At 43.7% G+C, this 17,814-nt stretch overlaps 1 pseudogene; it reads right to left on the bottom strand.

The window, feature by feature from the left end:
• Positions 1-2,546: 2,546 nt before the first annotated feature.
• On the bottom strand, positions 2,547-16,939 carry LOC118836221 (annotated as a pseudogene).
• Between the last annotated feature and the right edge of the window lie 875 nt (positions 16,940-17,814).

Here is a 17,814-nt window from a genome sequence, read left to right as displayed (position 1 = left end):
CAAATATAAAACTTATTTATTCTCAGCAATATAATAGTCCAAGACAATTTTGAAGGACTTACAATGAAAAATGCTCCTCATCTCTAGAGAATGAAATGATGGGGTCCAAATACATATCAAATCAAACTTTTTTCTTTCCTTTATTTTTTTTTATTTTTTGTCTGTGTTTTCTTTTACAACATGAATAACATGGAAATATAATTTGCACAACTGTACATGTATAACCTACATCAAATTGCTTCCCTGCTCAGTGAGCGGGGAGTGGGATGGGAGAAATACAATTTTAAACTCAATTTTCTTTAATTGAAGGTTAAAATTGCTTTCACAAATAATTATGTCAAAATAAAAATATATTGGACCAAATTTTGATGGAGAAATCCAAGGAAAGAAATCACAGCAAGTCATTCTTTTCCAGGCCAAGTCAGAATAGAGGCAGATAGTGAGGTCAACAGATACTTGGCAAGGAATCTGGATGGGAGCACTCTAGTACAGGGAGATGCTGTTCACCAGGGCAATTGAAAAGGCTTTGTCCACCTAGGGGTGGGGAACATGTGGCCTTCTAAGGCTTTAAGTGTGGCCTTTTGACTAAATCTAAATTTTATAGAACAAATTTTGTATTCAGTCAAAATGCCATACTTAAGGATTTAGAAGGCCACATATGGCCTTAAAGACACATATGGCTTTAAGGCCACAGGTTTCCCCACTCCTGGTTCATACCAAATCAATTTCATTAACATTAGAAGGAAACCAGTTTACAATTGGAAAAAAAATAATTTTTGTAGTAAGTTTCTGTAATAAGGCGCTGCCACACAAGATATATAGGTAATCGACAGAAACTTACACATAAGAGCCATTTCTTAACAGAAAAATGGTTAAGGTATATGAATGTGAGGTTCTTAGAGTAATATAAACCATAAAAAACAATATTCAAATTGCTCTAAATCATTCAAAAGGAGAGAAATGTCAATAACCCCAAATCTCTACTTTATCCTCATACTTTGTACCAGGTGTCCAACTCAATGTCTTTAGGTCATACAAGACCAACAAAAAACCCAGAGCATGGTCTGAATGAGATTAATATTTAATTGGGAAAAAGTTTAATGCTCTAAAACTTGTTTCTTTTGCTTTATACCATTTTTTAAAAAAATCAAGGTTATTAAGGGCAGCCACCAAAGTTGTAGCATTTCCCAGGCATATGGAGATAATGAGACTTATATTTCCTATGTGGCACTACGTACTATGAAAGTGGAGGGGAGGGGCAGAGCCAAGATGGTGGAGTGAAAGCACTGACTCTCTTGAGTTCTCCTAAAACACCTTTGGATCCCTCTAAAGAGTGAATCTGAAGAAATTCAGTTGTGGCAGAATCCACAGGGAGACCGGGTGTGGTGGATTTCCAGTCCAGGACTGCCTGGAGAGTGGAAAGGAAGGGTCTGTTGCACAAGGCTGGGAAAGGAGCACAGTCTAGCTCACAGGCTACACATGAACAGATTCCACTGTGGCTAGGCCACAGCAGAACACAGTGGACTGGTGTTTTAACAATCCAGTTAGCAGCTTCTGTGGGGGCATAAGATCTGCCCACAGCCAGCACCCAGGAGGCTGCTGGTACGCCGGGAAAGCACAGGTTCTTTTTATCTGCTTAAACAAGGAAAGCACGGTGAAGGGGTTGACCAGCTTACTTTAATCCAGCATTTAGTTAGTTCAGGGGACCTACAGACAAGCATCAACAGACAGACCAAATACAGATTTATTCATTTACTTCAGGGGAAAAATGCAGCACCCTGTAGGTCAGAATGTTCATTTAGTTCAGGGGAAAAAGCCAGTACCCCAAACTTTAGGACATTCATTTAGTTTGGGGGAAAAACAACCAGTGCTCCAAACTTCAGGTTCGGGTGTAAGTGTTAGCCCCAGGGTAGTGGATTGAAGAAAAGGGGCCATGGACAGGAGATGTTAACATGATGAAAAACACAGGCGTGGCAGAAGACTGGAAATGTGGGATGAGTCTGAAGGATGAGTACTGGTGGGCAGTGAGATGGTAAGCCTCAGTGGTTTCCTCCTTTTCCAATCTTCTTTCACTTCATTTCCTTCCACTCACTCTATGAACCAGCTGCAATGGCTGATTTTTTTCTTGTACACAATAGTTTCTTATCTCCATGCCTCTGGTGTGTCTGTCCCCCATGCCTGGAACGCCAGTCTGCCTCTTAGTTTGCCTGGATTCCTTTAAAACTCAGCTCCAATTTAGCCTAGTTAAAAAGGCCTTTCCTGGTCCCACAACCACTAATAACATTCCTTTTGAGATGATTGTACCCCTTCTACTCTGTATGTATCTTGTATGTTTCTCATTGTCATAGATGGATGCACTTGCACTGCACATATCTAGAAATGAATAACCCCCATAGGCATCATGGTTCCTCAGTGATGGAAACCTGGGGAAGATGTACTAGAAAACAGATGAAATAGGGGTGAGGGAGAGGAGAGGAGATGGGAGAAGAGAAGATGGGAGAGGAGAGGACAGGAGGAAATTTCTTCTGTGAAAGGTGCCCAAACCCTCAGTCTCTAGGCACAGGGGAATAAATGCTGCTCTCTGTGGGTGTCTTCATGCAGTCAGTTTTCCTTGCACTCAAGTTTCTTATGTTCACCTGAGCATAGATCACTCCATGAGGGTCTTCAGCTGTGGGAACCTGAATAAGGAATACATGGTTGAGGGAAGAGGGAGTGACTTTGGAGCAGGAGTTTTTAATCTTGGTGTATCATGAATGCTTTGACAGCCTGTCAGGTGAAAGCTATGGATGCCTTCCCAGTCTCATCTCTTTAATTACATGAAATGAACTTCATACAGTTTCAAAGGAAGTAAATGATATTGAAGTGCAGTGCTTAGGATATTTAACAAATTATCCCAGTAAATTAAGGGATCCCTAGTTCAGTGGCCCCACATTGAGTAACTAGAAGGAAAAAAAGTAAATGATTAAGAAGAGGTGCAACTCCAGACCTAGGGCCTATTGGGAAAGGTCAGGGTCAAGAATGAAACAGACTCCTCCAGGTGGAGGACAGGAAGGGCTAACTCACCAATGGTTCCACTGATCTCTCCTTGGCCACTCCTGTATCTGAGGAAGAAAGAAGTTTCCATCATTCCCACAACCCCTAGAACACCCCTCCACAATCCTCTCCCCTGACCCATTATCATACCCCCTTCCTGCCCAGATAACTTACACAGGGTCTCCTCTCTGGGAGCCTCATGCAGTTGGGGCAGGCTCCTATTACAAGGAAGACAAGGGCAACAAAGGTGCCTGCAACATACAGAGAGGGAGGAAATAGGATAGGGGAAGGGAGTTCACCCTGGGAGGCCCTGCGATCAGCCTCGCCTCACCAGGGTTTCTGTCTAGTGCATAGGGTCTAGGGTTACATGGCAAGGAAGCAACAGGGGACTATGGGAAGAGGAGCTGAGTCTGCTTACCTCCTTGGCCTCTCTCCTTGTAAAGACCCTGTGGAGAGGGACACGGGAAGGGAAGAAGAAAGATCAGGGAAGATCTCAAAGGAGAAAAATAGAGGTCCAAGTCCTTTTCCATCTCTATTACTTAAGACACTAAGGCATACAACTCTGTGTTACCCATAGGGATGGATCCTTGGCAGAGGACTGCCAGCAAGAGAAGGCAGAGGAGGAGGAAGGAAACACAGCTGAGGGTAATGAGGAGCGTTTTACAAGTCTCTGAACCTGGGATGGTGGAGAGAGAATAACCTTTGTAAGTCACTGTCCTTAGGGGACCCTCACCTTGCCCTTGAAATTGTCCTTTTAGTTTTTTTCTGTTATCTCTCCCCAGGGAGGCCAATCACCAACAGCATCCAATAGTTTGGCACAAATGCTACGCAGAGTGGGCTTTTCCTTTAGAACTAGGTTGAGAAACCCAGAGAGCGAGATAGAGATATGAGGGCCACAGGGAAGTATGGCGGGAAGCTTCATATCCCAGGTCACACCCTTGGTCTCTATGGGCTGGGAATTGAGGAAAATTTCAAGATTGCTATTGTCTCTTATCCCATGTCTCTTGGCCAGAGCCAAGGCGTTTATTTCATTTCCTCCTAGGGGCTATGGGAGAGAGTGGTTGTTGGCACTCTCCAGTGGGTCGTGGGAGCTTCTTCCTCTCACCTGTCACTTTCAGCTGCAGGGGTCACTGTGTTGTGTCCAGAGACTTCCTTTGGTGCCAATCTGATAACTGCAACTGTAATTGGCAGAGTCCTTGGGGGTCACATGAGTCAGGAAGAACTTGGCCCCATCTTGAGCATTATCTATGCTCGGCAAGATTTTCTTATCTCCATCCTTGTACGGAACAAAACTACTACTCCATGAGGGTCCCTGGCACAAGAGGGTCATGTTGGCTCCTGATACCAATGCTGAAGCAGGCCAGGCTGTGAGGGAAGGTTTAGGGAGTGCATCTGGAAGTGCAAAGAGCAGCCAGAGATCCTCAGGGGACATGTACAAGTGTAATGGGAGTAGGGTATGGAGGAAATGAGAGCTGGGAGGTCCCTGAATAACTCCCTGACCATCAGCTCTCACTTCCTTTGGCACTTTGATCATCCCTTGCATCGAACTTTCCTCCCTGGAGAGGCATAGATGCCAAAGTTTAGAAGTCCACTGGGCCCACTTAGAAAGAGGGAGGTGTTTCTTCCTTCCCTCATTGTCCCTTGAGCTTGGAGCCATACCTGAGTGGGTCCCTTCTTCCACCTTTGTTCTCCACTTAATTTGAGACCCCCAGCCTTCATCCCCACTTCTATCTCATGATGGTCAAAAGAGCCCACCACAGTAAGTCTTCTCTGCATTCCTTGCCTGCCAATCAGGCTCTAGTCCCAAACCTCTACTTTATTTCTTGGGGACCTGGATACACCCTCACCTGTCACCTAGATCTCCAGTACCTCACTGGCTTCAGACACCTGGTATGGAGCCATTCTCTCATAGTAGACTCAGCTGTAGTTGCCAGCATCTTGGGGCCTCACAGAGAAGAGGGGAAAGTCAGCAGAGGTGCCAGCTGGGCTCTGGCTCTGCAAGGGCTGAGGGGTCCCCACCTTTAGCAGAGTGAATGTCAGGCGACTGAGGAATATCTGAACGGGCTGCTGACACTGGAATGTTACATGCATCCTGGGTTCCACCACAAGGCCTGGGAGGGCTGAGAGGAAAGACTTGGGGAGAGATCCTGTGAGAGGAAGAACAGAGGGCTGGGAGTCAGGACACCTGGGTCAAGGTTCTGCTCTGTCTCTGAGTACCTTTGTGACCATGGGCAGTTCACTTGCCTGTCTGAGTCTCATTTTGGGTGTTCAGTAGTTTTTTCAGCTCTTTCCAACTCTTGTGTTTTTCTTAGCAAAGATACATTTACCTCTCCAGTCATTTTGCAAGTGAGGAAACTGAGGACAACAAGGTAAGTGACTAACTCAGGGTCACACAGCTAGTAAGTGTCTGAGTCCAGATTTTAACTCAGGAACATGAGTGTCATAACTTCCCCACATTCTGTCCACTGAACCATGTATTTCCCGAACCTGTTATCACATTCATGAATGAGGGGTTTGACCAGAAGATCGCTGATATATATTTCTAGCTGTGGATAGTTAGGAATCTAAGAAACTTTCACATTTGAGGGAGCTCGTCCAACCTAAGGTCTCCTTCATCTGATGACTCATGGGAGGGAAGGTCATGATTCCATCTGGCTATCCCAGACAGGCCTAGGGCCCAGACTAAACCTGGTGTCAGACAATGATCCAGGAGGGAGAAGGCTAAGGCCAATTTCCAGGCTCAGTCACTTGTTGTGTGACCCTTGCTACCTCCACCACTCTGGGTCCGAGGAACTCTAGCTGTTTTCCTAAGGTGGGTGCTGCTGTGACACCTCTCCTCCAGCACTAGTTTCCTTCCACCACCACAAGTAGGGCCCTCCCCCCAACTCCTCTTGCTAAAATACTACTGCAGCCCCACTTCTTAGTCTTCTATTTCAGGGTTTCTCCTGATGGAGTTTTATCTGGGTGAGGAAGGGAGGGATGAGAGCCATTTTACCTGGTCATCATGGCTTCCAGAAATTCAAAAAGGTTAGTTTCAAAGTTTTAGACTGTGGGCTTGATGCCTTAGGAGTAGCTGTTCCTGTGGCAGCAGGTTCTGCACTTCTGTCTTACATAGCTCTGACACACTCCTGTCCCTCCTGTCCTGGGCTGAGAGGCCTGGAGATCCTCACCCTAGTCAGCAATTCAGCCCTTGGTTTTCTCCTACTTCTGCTCAGGTATGGTTTAGTTCTCTCTTCCAAGCACTCTCCAAGACCACTTCATTGGCTGGGTTCCACTGCTGTTCATGTTCTGGTGTGGTTGGGTGCAGTTCTGTGTGCCTGGCCTTCTTCCTGCCCACAAATACATCCTGTCAACCCTGCACACTCTCCTGGATTAGAAATCTGCCACACTCAGTCTCCTAGTGGCTTCTATCCTCTCAAATCTCCTCAGATTCACTTTTTTAGAGGTATCTGACAGAATTTCTGAGAGAGTTCCAGTTAAGTCCCTGTTTTCACACTGTCATCTTGGCTCCACCCCTCCCCATTTTGTTAAATATCCATTTTTCACCCCGAAAGTTTACATTCAATTTTGCTGAGTAATTTATTCTTTGATGTAATCCTAACTCCTTTGCCTTTTGGTATATCATTTTCTAAGTCCTCCTGCTCTTTAATGTGGAAGCTGCAAAATCCCTTGAAATCCTGACTTTTGCTCCTTCATATTTGATTTTTTTTGGCTTCTTGCAATACATGTTCCTTGATCTTTGAGCTCTGGAATTTGGATATGATATTTCTATGAGTTTGTATTTTGCGATCACTTTCATGCAGTGATCGATATATTCCTTTAATTTCTATTTTGCCCTCTGTTTCTAATGTTACTTAATATCATTATATAGATGTATTTATGTTATGTTTATATTGTTATTTATTTATTGTTAATAAAAATTAATAAAATTAAATAAATATAAATTTATAATATCTTTGTAACAATTTGGCTACCAGCTGCTGTGGGGGTGAAAGACCAACACAAACCCAACAGCAAGAACACTGCCAGCACAGGTTTTTTTGATCTGCTTTACTAAGGAAAGCAACGTTAAGGGGTTAACAATCTTATTTCAATCCAACATACAAATATCATTCACTTAGTTCATGGGAAAAAGCCAGCACCCTGAACTTCAGAGCAAATACAAACAAATTGCAAAGATGCATTATAAACAGACCAAATACAATTAACAGTTACCAAGAAGCCATCATCATCTGGGTGAGCCTGGAGCCTCTTACAGTGGCTGCCCAGAGGCCTACGCCAACACTCCTCCAGGAGTGAGAGCTTCTAGAAAGTAGCTCTGTCCTTTCTTTTTATACACTCTTTAGCCATCATCAAACATCATCTGACTGACAAGAACTTAAGCTCCTTCTATTGGCTCTGGTCTTAGGAACTCCTCTTAGGACCTTGAGGACTTCACACCCACATAGGCTTAGCACACAGTAGATAGGGGTTTGGGTCTGGGGCTTTGCATCTAGTATGGTTCAATCAAAGACACTTAATTAATTTATCATTCTAAAACAGTGAAAAGTCCCAACTTAATTGATATTATAAATATATAAATTTATTTATATGTAATCCCTGTCACTGTATCTCCATAGAATTAGTTGATAACAAATAATCAGGTAAACATAATTAGCTTTCTGAAAAGTGTATTTATTCAAGTGAAAGAGTAAGAATATTTGGCAAAAAAACATTATTATACCCCCAAAAGTCTTTGACAAAGCATCTCATAAGTCTACATAGAGTCCAATGGAAAATGGACCCAAGACAAGAAAGCCTGTAAATCAAAATGTGTAATACATTTCCCAGTTACCAGAAGTACTTTTTTCTTTCATTTGAGGAGAATCCACACAGATACCTTTAGGTATTACAAGTTTTTCTTCCTGGATACTTGAAGAATCCTGTTACTACTCTTCCTCATTGTGTTTGATCACTGTCACCTATCACTAATATATCAAGGACATTGGTAGGAAGCAAATGGAAATATCCAAATCTGGTATTATAGTTTCATGTGTCCAAGATTAAGAGGTAGAAAATATAGTTAAATCATGAAGAAAATGAGATAAATTATTAATATTTTATAAAAATGTATAGAAAATAAGATTTTAAGAAATGAAAAAAAGTTGAAAATCAGTAACAAAATGGGTTGCACCTCAATTAGCTGAGGAAGAAAGAGAGGTGGGAAATTAAATAATTGAACAAAAGCATGAAATGGTAAATAATAAGTAAACTCTAAAACCAGGGAAAGATTAATATTTGTTAATGGGAATGGGATAGCTGTTAAGTCTAAGGAGATGGGAGCTGGTAAAAAAGGTGGAGTGATTAAGGTGAAAAATCTGAAGAAACATCATTTAATTTTGAAGAGGTTGAAATTCCATTTGGGGAAAATATTAAAAAGAAGTGGAATAAAATATAAACCTAAATCTTAGAATTTTAAAAGTTAGTAATATTTTAAGAAAATAAGAAAGAATGAGAGTTGGATCAGTAAACACCCCCCCCCCAATTCATTGCTTAGTAGAAACACATTTTTTATTTTTTTTATTTTTACTTTACAACACTAGGTTCCACATAATTTTGAGTTCCAGATTTTCTTCCCCTCCCTCCCACCTCTCTCCACAAGATGGCATGGAATCCGATATATATTCTACATATATCTTCACATTGAACTTATTTGGGGCAGCTAGGTGGCGCAGTGAGTAGAGCACTGGCCCTAGAGTCAGGAGGACCTGAGTTCAAATCTGGCCTCAGACAATTGACACATGTACTAGCTGTGTGACCTTGGGCAAGTCACTTAACCCCAATTGCCCTGCCAAAACAACAACAACAACAACAACAACAAAAACAAACAAAACACATTGAACTTATTTACACACTAGTCAAGTTGTGAAGAAGAATTATGACCAATGGAATGAATCATGAGAAAGAGGAAACAGAACAAAAAAACAAAAACAAAAACAAAAGGGAAAAGAAAGGCAAGCATAAAGTGTGCCTCAATCTGCATTCAGAGTCCATAGTTCTTTCTCTGGATGTAGATAGCATTCTCCATCATGAGTTCTTTGGAGTTGTCTTTGCACCTTGTGTTGCTGAGAAGAGCAAAGTCTATCAGCATTAGTCGTCACAGAATCCTTATATCTGTTTTTTTGTGTATAATATTCTCCTGGATCTGCCCTGCTCACTCAGCATTATATGATGTAGGTTTTTCAAGGTTGTTATGAAGTCCGTATCATCCCCATTTCTGATAGCACAATAATATTCCATTACCTTCATATAGCACAACTTGTTCAGCCATTCTCCAATTGATGGGCATCCCCTTGATTTCCAATTCCTTGCTACTACAAGAAGAGCTTCTATAAATATTTTTCTACATATGGGTCCTTTTCCTACTTGTGTGATCTCTTTGGGATACAACCCTATAAGTGGTATTACTGGGTCAAAGGGTATGAACGTCTTTATGGAACTTTGGGCATAGTTCCAAATTGCTCTCCATAATGCCTTCACAACTCCACCAGCAATGTAACAATGTTCCAATTTTCCCACATCCTCTATAGCATTTATCATTTTCCTGTTTTGTCATTTTAGTCAATTTGACAGGAGATATGTGGTACATAAGAGTTGTTTTTTTTTTTTTGCATTTCTCTAATCGGTAGTGATTTAAAGCATTTTTTCATATGCCTATAGATATCTTTAATATCTTCCTCTGAAAACTGCCTGTTCATATGCTTTGACCATTTCTCAATTGGGGAATGACTTGTATTCCTATAAATTTGGATCAGTTCCCTGTATATTTTAGAGATGAGGCCTTTATTAGAGACACTGATTGTAAAGATTTTCTCCCAATTTTCTGCTTCCCTCCTAATATTTGTTACATTGGCTTTTTTTACACAAAACATTACAATTTAACATAATCACTTTTTGAATTTGATTTACTTAATATTTTTAATTTTCAGCACTGATTTTCACAAGAGATTGAATTGCAAATTTTCTACCCATTTCTACCCTCCCCTCCAGTCCAAGATGGCATATATTCTGGTTGCCCTCTTCCCCAGTCAGCCTGCCCTTCTGTGACCCCACTCTCCCCATACACTTTTTCCTTACTTTCTTGTAGGGCAATATAAATTTCTATGCCCCATTGTCTGTATGTCTTATTTCCTACTTGCATGCAAAAGTTTTTCTTGAACATCTTCTTTTAAAACTTTGAGTTCCAAATTCTCTCCCCTTTTCCCTCCCCACCCACCCTCCCTAAGAAGGCAAGAAATTCAACATAGGCCACAAGTGTATCATTATGCAAAACCCTTCCACAATACTCAGGTTGTGAAAGACTAACAGTATTTTGCTTCTTCCTATCCTATCCCTCTTTAGCCAATTTTCTCCCTTGACCCTGTCCCTTTTCAAAAGTGTTTGCTTTTGACTACCTCCTCCCCCTATCTGCCCTCCCTTCTACCATCCCCCTTTTTTATCTCCTTCCTCCTTCTTTCCTGTGGGTTAAGATTCCCAATTAAGTGTGTATGTTATTCCCTCCTCAGGTCAAATCTGATGACAGCAAGATTCACTCAATCCCCCTCACCTGCCCTCTTCGCTCACAACAGAACTGCTATTTCTTGCCAATTTTGTGTGAGACAATTTACCCAATTCTATCTCTCCCTTTCTTTCTCTCTCAATATGTTCCTTTCTCATTCCTTAATTTGATTTTTTTAGGCACTTTGACTTTGTTAACTTCTGTCTGTATGTTTTGGTCCTCTTTGTCACCAAAGAAAGAAACGAAAGTCTGAGACTGAATCTGGGTGCATTTTTGCTGCCTGCCCATATTCCCAGCAAACTAACTTGACCCTTGAGTTTTTCAGTGGGGTATGACTACTTGTAGAGTTTAGAGAACTATGTTCCATGACTGGGGGTATGCGCCAGCTCTGCCACACCAGCACTTCTCCTTCCCCAAGAACCCCCAACCCGGAGTGGACTTAGATCTTCAGCAGGCTCTTCACTCCTGCTCTGATCTGCCTCTTAATTCCTCCCACCAGGTGGGCCTGGGGCCGGAAGCAACTGCAGCTGTACTTCTGTAGCTGCCACACCTCCGCTGCCCTGGGGCGGTGGCCAAACCTCGAACTCCTTCCACTCCCGCAGTTTTTCCCACTAACCTTCTCTGTTGTCTTTGGTGTTTGTGGGTTGAGAAGTCTGGTAACTGCTGCAGCTCACTGATTCAGGGCGCTAGGGCACACTCCATCCGACTCCTTTTCTGTTTGGTCTCTGCCGCTCAAGCTGGGTTCTGCTCCACTCCGCTCTGCTCCCACCTCCGTGCGGGACATACCTCACCCAGAGACCATCCAGGCTGTCTTGGGCTGGAGCCCTGCTTCCCTCTGTTGTTTTGTGGGTTCTGCAGTTCTAGAATTGGTTCAGAGCTAATTTTATAGGTTGTTGGAGGGGCTCGGCGGGGAGCTCACGCTATTCCCTGCTTTCCAGCTGCCATCTTAGTGGAATACCTGCCCCTCTTCTAAACTCCTCTAAGGGGCCCAGCTCTGGCCCTGCAGCCTGGGCCTGCTGGGCAAGGCAGGATCCTAATGCCCCATCACTGGCAAATTCAGACCTTCCTATTAAGCTTTGAGGTTTCCAAGACTCTGTCTTGGGTGGGAAGGTTAGACAGACACTCTGATTGGGTCTAGGGCCTTACCCACATCCCTAGAGTGACAAGAGTTGCCAGGTCCCCATCCTTCCAACCCTGCCCAAGTCTCAGTGAAGTCAGAGCTGTGCTGGCAGAGGAACATGGAGGCTCCCTCTGGAAAGTTTGTGAGGAATTGTCTCTAGTCTAGCTCTCCTGCCCTCAGTCATTGCCTACAAATCAGGAGCTCACTGGCAGAGCCAAGATGGCGGCTGGAAAGCAGGGACTAGCGTGAGCTCACCACCAAATCCCTCCAAAAACCTATAAAAATGGCTCTGAAACAATCCTAGAAATGCAGAACCCACAAAATAGCAGAGGGAAGCACGGCCCCAGCCCAGGACGGCCTGGATGGTCTCTGGGAAAGGTCTATCCTACACGGAGCTGGGAGCAGAGGACAGCAGAGCAGAGCTCAGCGTGGGCTGCGCAGACCAACCAGACCAGGAGCTGGGCAGAGTGGGCCCTAGCACCCTGAAACAGTGAGCTGCAGCAGTTACCAGACTTCTCAACCCACAAACACCAAAGACAACAGAGAAGGTTAGTGGGAAAAGCTGCTGGGGACTGGGTGATAGAGTTCTTTGTTTAACCACTGCCCCAGGGGCAGCAGAGGTGGGGCAGCTACAGAACTACAGTTGCAGTTGCTTCTGGCCACAGGCCCACCTGGTGGGAGGAATTAAGTGGTAGATCAGAGCAGGAGTGCAGAGCCTGCTGAAGATCTAACTCCAGTCCAGGTTAGGGTTTCTTGGGGAAGGAGGAGTGCTGGTGTGGCAGAGCTGGCTGTAATAGCTCTGAAATCAACAACACATCCTCCCAAGGTTGGAACATAGTACTCTTTACTCTACAAGCAGTCATACCCCAACTAATAACTTAAGGGTCAAGTAAGTTCTGGGATAGGGGGAAGTAGGCAATATGCTGAACTGATGGCAGCACATCAGGCCATTAGAACGGAGAAGGGAGGACAGTGTCATATATTTACTGACTCATGGGTGGTAGCTAATGGATTACCTACTTGGATGCCTATATAGAGGAATCAGAATTGGGAGATTCATGGCAAACAAGTTTGGGGTAACGAGTTATGGGAAAATATATGGGATATGTCTTTGGTTACCGATTTGTCCGTTTTTCATGTTGATGCTCACGCGACCCTGACCACACCAGAACGTGAGTACAATGCACACGTGGATCAACTAGCAAAGATTGTGGGAACATGGCCAGGCAGCAAAAACACACCCAGATTCAGTCTCAGACTTTGGATTCTTTCTTTGGTGACAAAGAAGACCAAAACATACAGCCAGAAGAAGTAAACAAAGTCAAAGAGCCTACAACAAAAGCCTCCAAGAAAATCATGAGCTGGTGTCAGGCCATGGAAGAGCTCAAAAAGGATTTGGAAAAGCAAGGTAGAGAAGTAGAGGAAAAATTGGGAAGAGAAATGAGAAGGATGGGAGAAAACCATGAAAAACAAGTCAATGACTTGCTAAAGGAGACCCCAAAAAATACTGAAAAATACACTGAAGAAGACACCTTAAAAATAGACTAATTCAAATGGCAAAAGAGCTCCAAAAAGCCAATGAGAAAAAGAATGCCTTCAAAGACAGAATTAGCCAAATGGAAAAGGAGGTCCAAAAGATCACTGAAGAAAATACTACCTTCAAAATTAGATTGGAGCAAGTGGAAGCTAGTGACTTGGTGAGAAATCAAGATATTATAAAACAGAACCAAAGAAATGAAAAAGTGGAAGACAATGTCAAATATCTCATTAGAACAACCACTGTCCTGAAAAATAGATCCAGGAGAGATAATTTAAAAATTATTGGGCTACCTGAAAGCCATGATCCAAAAAAGAGCCTAGATATCATTTTTCAAGAAGTTTCCAAGGAGAACTGCCCTGATATTCTAGAGCCACAGGGCAAAATAAAAATTGAAAGAGTCCACAGATCACCTCCTCAAACACATCCTCAAAAGAAATCTCCTAGGAGTATTGTCTCCAAATTCTAGAGCTCCCAGATCAAGGAAAAAATACCACAAGCAGCCAGAGAGAAACAATCTGAGTACTGTGGAAACATAATCAGAATAACCAAAGATCTAGCAGCTTCTACATTAAGAGACTGAAGGGCTTGGAATACGATATTCCAGAGGTCGATGGAGCTAGGATTAAAACCAAGAATTATTTACCCTGCAAAACTGAGTATCATGCTCCAATGCAAAATATGGATTTTCAATAAAATAGAGGACTTTCAAGTTTTCTCAGTGAAAAGACCAGAGCTGAATAGAAAATTTGACTTTCAAACAAAAGAATCGAGAAAAACATGAAAAGCTAATCAAGAAAAAGAACAAGAAAAAGAAATCGCAAGGGACTTACTAAATTTGAGTTGTTTTCTTTACATTCCTACATGGAAAGATGATGTGTATGATTCATGAGACCTCAGTGTTAGGGTAACTGAATGGAATATGCATATATATATATATATATATATATACACATGTATATATATATGTATGTATGTATGTGTATATATATACATGTGAGAGAGAGAGAGGGCACGGGGTGAGTTGAATATGAAGGGATGATATCTAAAAAAAAATAAAATAAAATTCAGGGATGAGAGAGGAATATATTGAGAGAGGGAGAAAGGGAGAGATAGAATTGGGTAAATTATCTCTCATAAAAGTGGCAAGAAAAAGCAGTTCTGTAGGAAGAGAAGAGAAGCCCGGTGAGGGGGAATGAGTGAATCTTGCTCTCATCAGATTTGATCTGATACCATACGCACTGAATTGGGTATCTTACCCCGTAGGAAAGAAGGAGGAAGAAGATAAAAAAGGGGGGATGATAGAAGGAAGGGCAGATGGGGGAGGAGGTAATCAAAAACAAACACTTTTGAAAGGGGACAGGGTGAAGGGAGAAAATTGGATAAAGGGGGATAGGTTAGGAGGGAGAAATATATAGGTAGTCTTACACAACATGAGTATTGTGGAAGGGTTTTACATAATGATATGCATGTGGCCTATGTTGAATTGCTTGACTTCTTAGGGAGGGTGGGTGGGTGGTAAGGGAAAAGGAGAGAGAATTTGGAACTCAAAGTTTTAAAAACAGATGTTCAAAAACAAAAATGAGTTTTTGTATGCCACTAGAAAATAAGATACACAGGCAATGGGGTGTAGAAATTTATTTTGTCCCACAAGAAACGAAGGGAAAAGGAGATGGGAGGGGAGTGGGGTGACAGAAGGGAGGGATGACTGAGGAACAGGGCAACCAGAATATATGCCATCTTGGAGTGGGGGGAGGGTAGAAATGGGGAGAAAATTTGTAGTTCAAACTCTTGTGAAAATCAATGCTGAAAACTAAATATATTAAATAAATTAATTTTTAAAAAAGTCAGGAGCTCACAGTCCCAGGGATCACAGGGATTTGAAATCAGATGACCTCAGATAATCCAGCCCATGAGCTTCATGTCATGAAGAGGAAACAGAGGTCCAGAAGGTCAGAGATTTTCCCACAGTCACTCAGCCAGGACCTGGGGGACAGATGTTTGAATCCCCCACCACATGCTTCCAATCCCAGGCTCCCTCCCTCTTCATCAGACTGCCATCTAACATGGGCGAGACGGCCAGCAGTCTGGGGTGGTGGGAAGGACCCTGATGCTAGTGTGGACACCTGAGAGAGGAGAAGGTAGCATGCTGGGAGGGCCAATGGTCAGGAGATTGCCACTTAATACAATCAGGAACAGCACCCTGGAGCATCCAGGATCTGAGCTGGATTTTAAGGACGTGAAGGAAAGTGATGGATGAAGGTTAGAGAAGCATCACAGGCAGGGGGAACTTTGTGAGCAAAGGAAAAATGGCGGCACATGATGGTAGTCGAATGAATCATATGGCAATGTCAGAGACAACTGGACGTGTTGCTGTGTGGTTCTTTAAAGATGAGGAAAACAATGAGTAAAGTTTTGTTAAGTAAAAGAAAGCCTCAGAAGCATGCTCCACTTCTCCCAAATTCCGTGTGTCTTCAGAGAGAGGAACAGTGCAGTTATCATGGCTGGGTTATCAGGCATGGCAAAATCCATGAATGTGGTGGTGAGCATCATGGCTTCAAGTCTTGGCCATGACAATAAAGGACCAGGTGACCTCAAGTCACCTTACCTGCTCTCCAAGCTCAGTTCCCCCATCTCTAAAAGGGAAATCATGGTTCATGTGCTCTCTTCCCCACAGGTTTATTTAGGGAAAAGATTTCACAAGTCTTTGTGCTCCCGAAATGTGAGCTGGGGAGTCAGGGGTTCCCAGATCCAGGGGAGATAGGGTGCTAAGGGGAGGCAGGTAGTCTAGCCTGAGGATTTGTTCCCCTTGTAGATGAGAGGTCTGGACTCATCACTCAGGACCGGCCACCTTCCAAGCAAGGATGGGTGTAGACCAGATGCCTCACCTGTCACTACCAGGGCCAGGGGCTCACTGAGTTCTGACCACAAGGGACCCTGCCCAGAGCAGCAGCCATAGCTTCTGGCATCTCTCCAGTCACCCACATTCCTGAGCACAAACACTGCCTGCTGCTAGGGGGCATTTCTCTCATTTCCGAGCTCTCAATCCTTCCAGAGCTGGAATCGGTCACTCCCCAGGTGGCCCTGGCATGATAGGATCATGTCTGCTCCTTTGGAAACCACAGGACTTGGGATGGCTCAGAGGGTGGGTCTAGGAAGGGAGTCTGAGAAGGAAACAGAATCCAGAATTCCAGGGATTCCTCTGGCCCTAGTTTTTTTTTTTTTTTCAGCTATGAATCCTGAGTCTCCACCCCACCCCCAATTACACCATCCATTCATCCTTATGTCCTATTTTCCCTCACTGATTATTGTGGGGATGGCTATCTGGACTGAATTATCACAAACAGAAGGAGGAAGGCAATAAAATGTTGAGGATAACTTACCCTTCTGTGCCCTCACTGCCCAGTCCAGACACAACCCTGTAAGAGAAGCTCAAGTTATGGATGCCTCCCCTCCAGCCCATGCTGAACCATCCCCAGCTCTTCCTAAAGACCCTGGATCTCTGAGTCTGCTTTGGACAGAATATGAAGGAAGAGCTCTGTGGGCAGACACTGGACTCCTGCTGTGTTCCCAATGGTTCTGTCTCCTCTTTAAAGTTCCTCCTTGCCCTTCAACTTCAGGCAGCCAAGGGCTTCCTCACAATGCTCCTCCCTCCCCAGTACTGACCCTGGAGCTCACCAATGGAAACCAGGAATGTGACTGTTGGGCCCATGGTGGGTCTTCTGCTTTGTCCTGAGCTGCCCAGCCTCAACTGTGCAGAAGGGAAGAGGTAGCAGATCTGGAGGCTGGCCACCACAAGGTAAACGCAGCCTGGTAAGCACTAAGGAATTTGAAATGTATCTAGTATTGAAGACCGCAGAAGGGTATCAGGACCAAAAATCAGGAGTTCCCAGGGAGTAACCAGGGGGCCCCCATGAGAGCTTTACCTTAAAAAGACCAAGACTGGACACTAAGGCTGAAGGTGGCCAGGGAGCCTCACTTCAGAACTTAGTCACACACATTCAAGTTGTTTTCTCCCTGTTATGTGCTCTTATTGGGTGAGTCATGCCTCCCTCATTTTTGTTACTGATAATAACAGACAACACAATTCTACCTAGCATTGTTTAGTACTTTCAGGTTTGCCAAGCACCTTACATATTGTCTCATTTAATCCACACAACAACCTTGAGAGGTAGCTGTTAATATTATTCCCACTTCACAGATGAGCAAACAGAGGCAGAAAGAGTTTAATGACTTGCCCAGGTTCGCAATCTGTAAGCATCTGAGACAGGATTTGAATTTACGTCTTCCTGACTACAAGTTAGGTGAGATATAAAGCTGGCACCATGTATTGTAGGCGTTCAGTGCAGACAAGAGGCACCAGCCTCCGAGTCTTTAAAAGTCCCCACTACAGCATATTCTTTAGGCTGCCCCGAGGGCAGCGCTACTTAGCCTGGCAATAGACAGCCATAGGCTTGGCTCTGCTTGCAATTTACTGAAGCAATGCACCTACCCACAGAGTTGACCCTTGACCTGGGGGATTTCTGTGGGAGCAGAGCTGCCCATCTGTGCATCCTTGTAGACCATCACTTGGTGGTCTCCTCATTA

The sequence above is a fragment of the Trichosurus vulpecula genome, chromosome 2, assembly GCF_011100635.1.
Source record: "Trichosurus vulpecula isolate mTriVul1 chromosome 2, mTriVul1.pri, whole genome shotgun sequence".
Classification (NCBI taxonomy): Eukaryota; Metazoa; Chordata; class Mammalia; order Diprotodontia; family Phalangeridae; genus Trichosurus; species Trichosurus vulpecula.
Note: the sequence above shows the minus strand (reverse complement) of the source record. Positions and strands in the feature narration are given on the sequence as shown.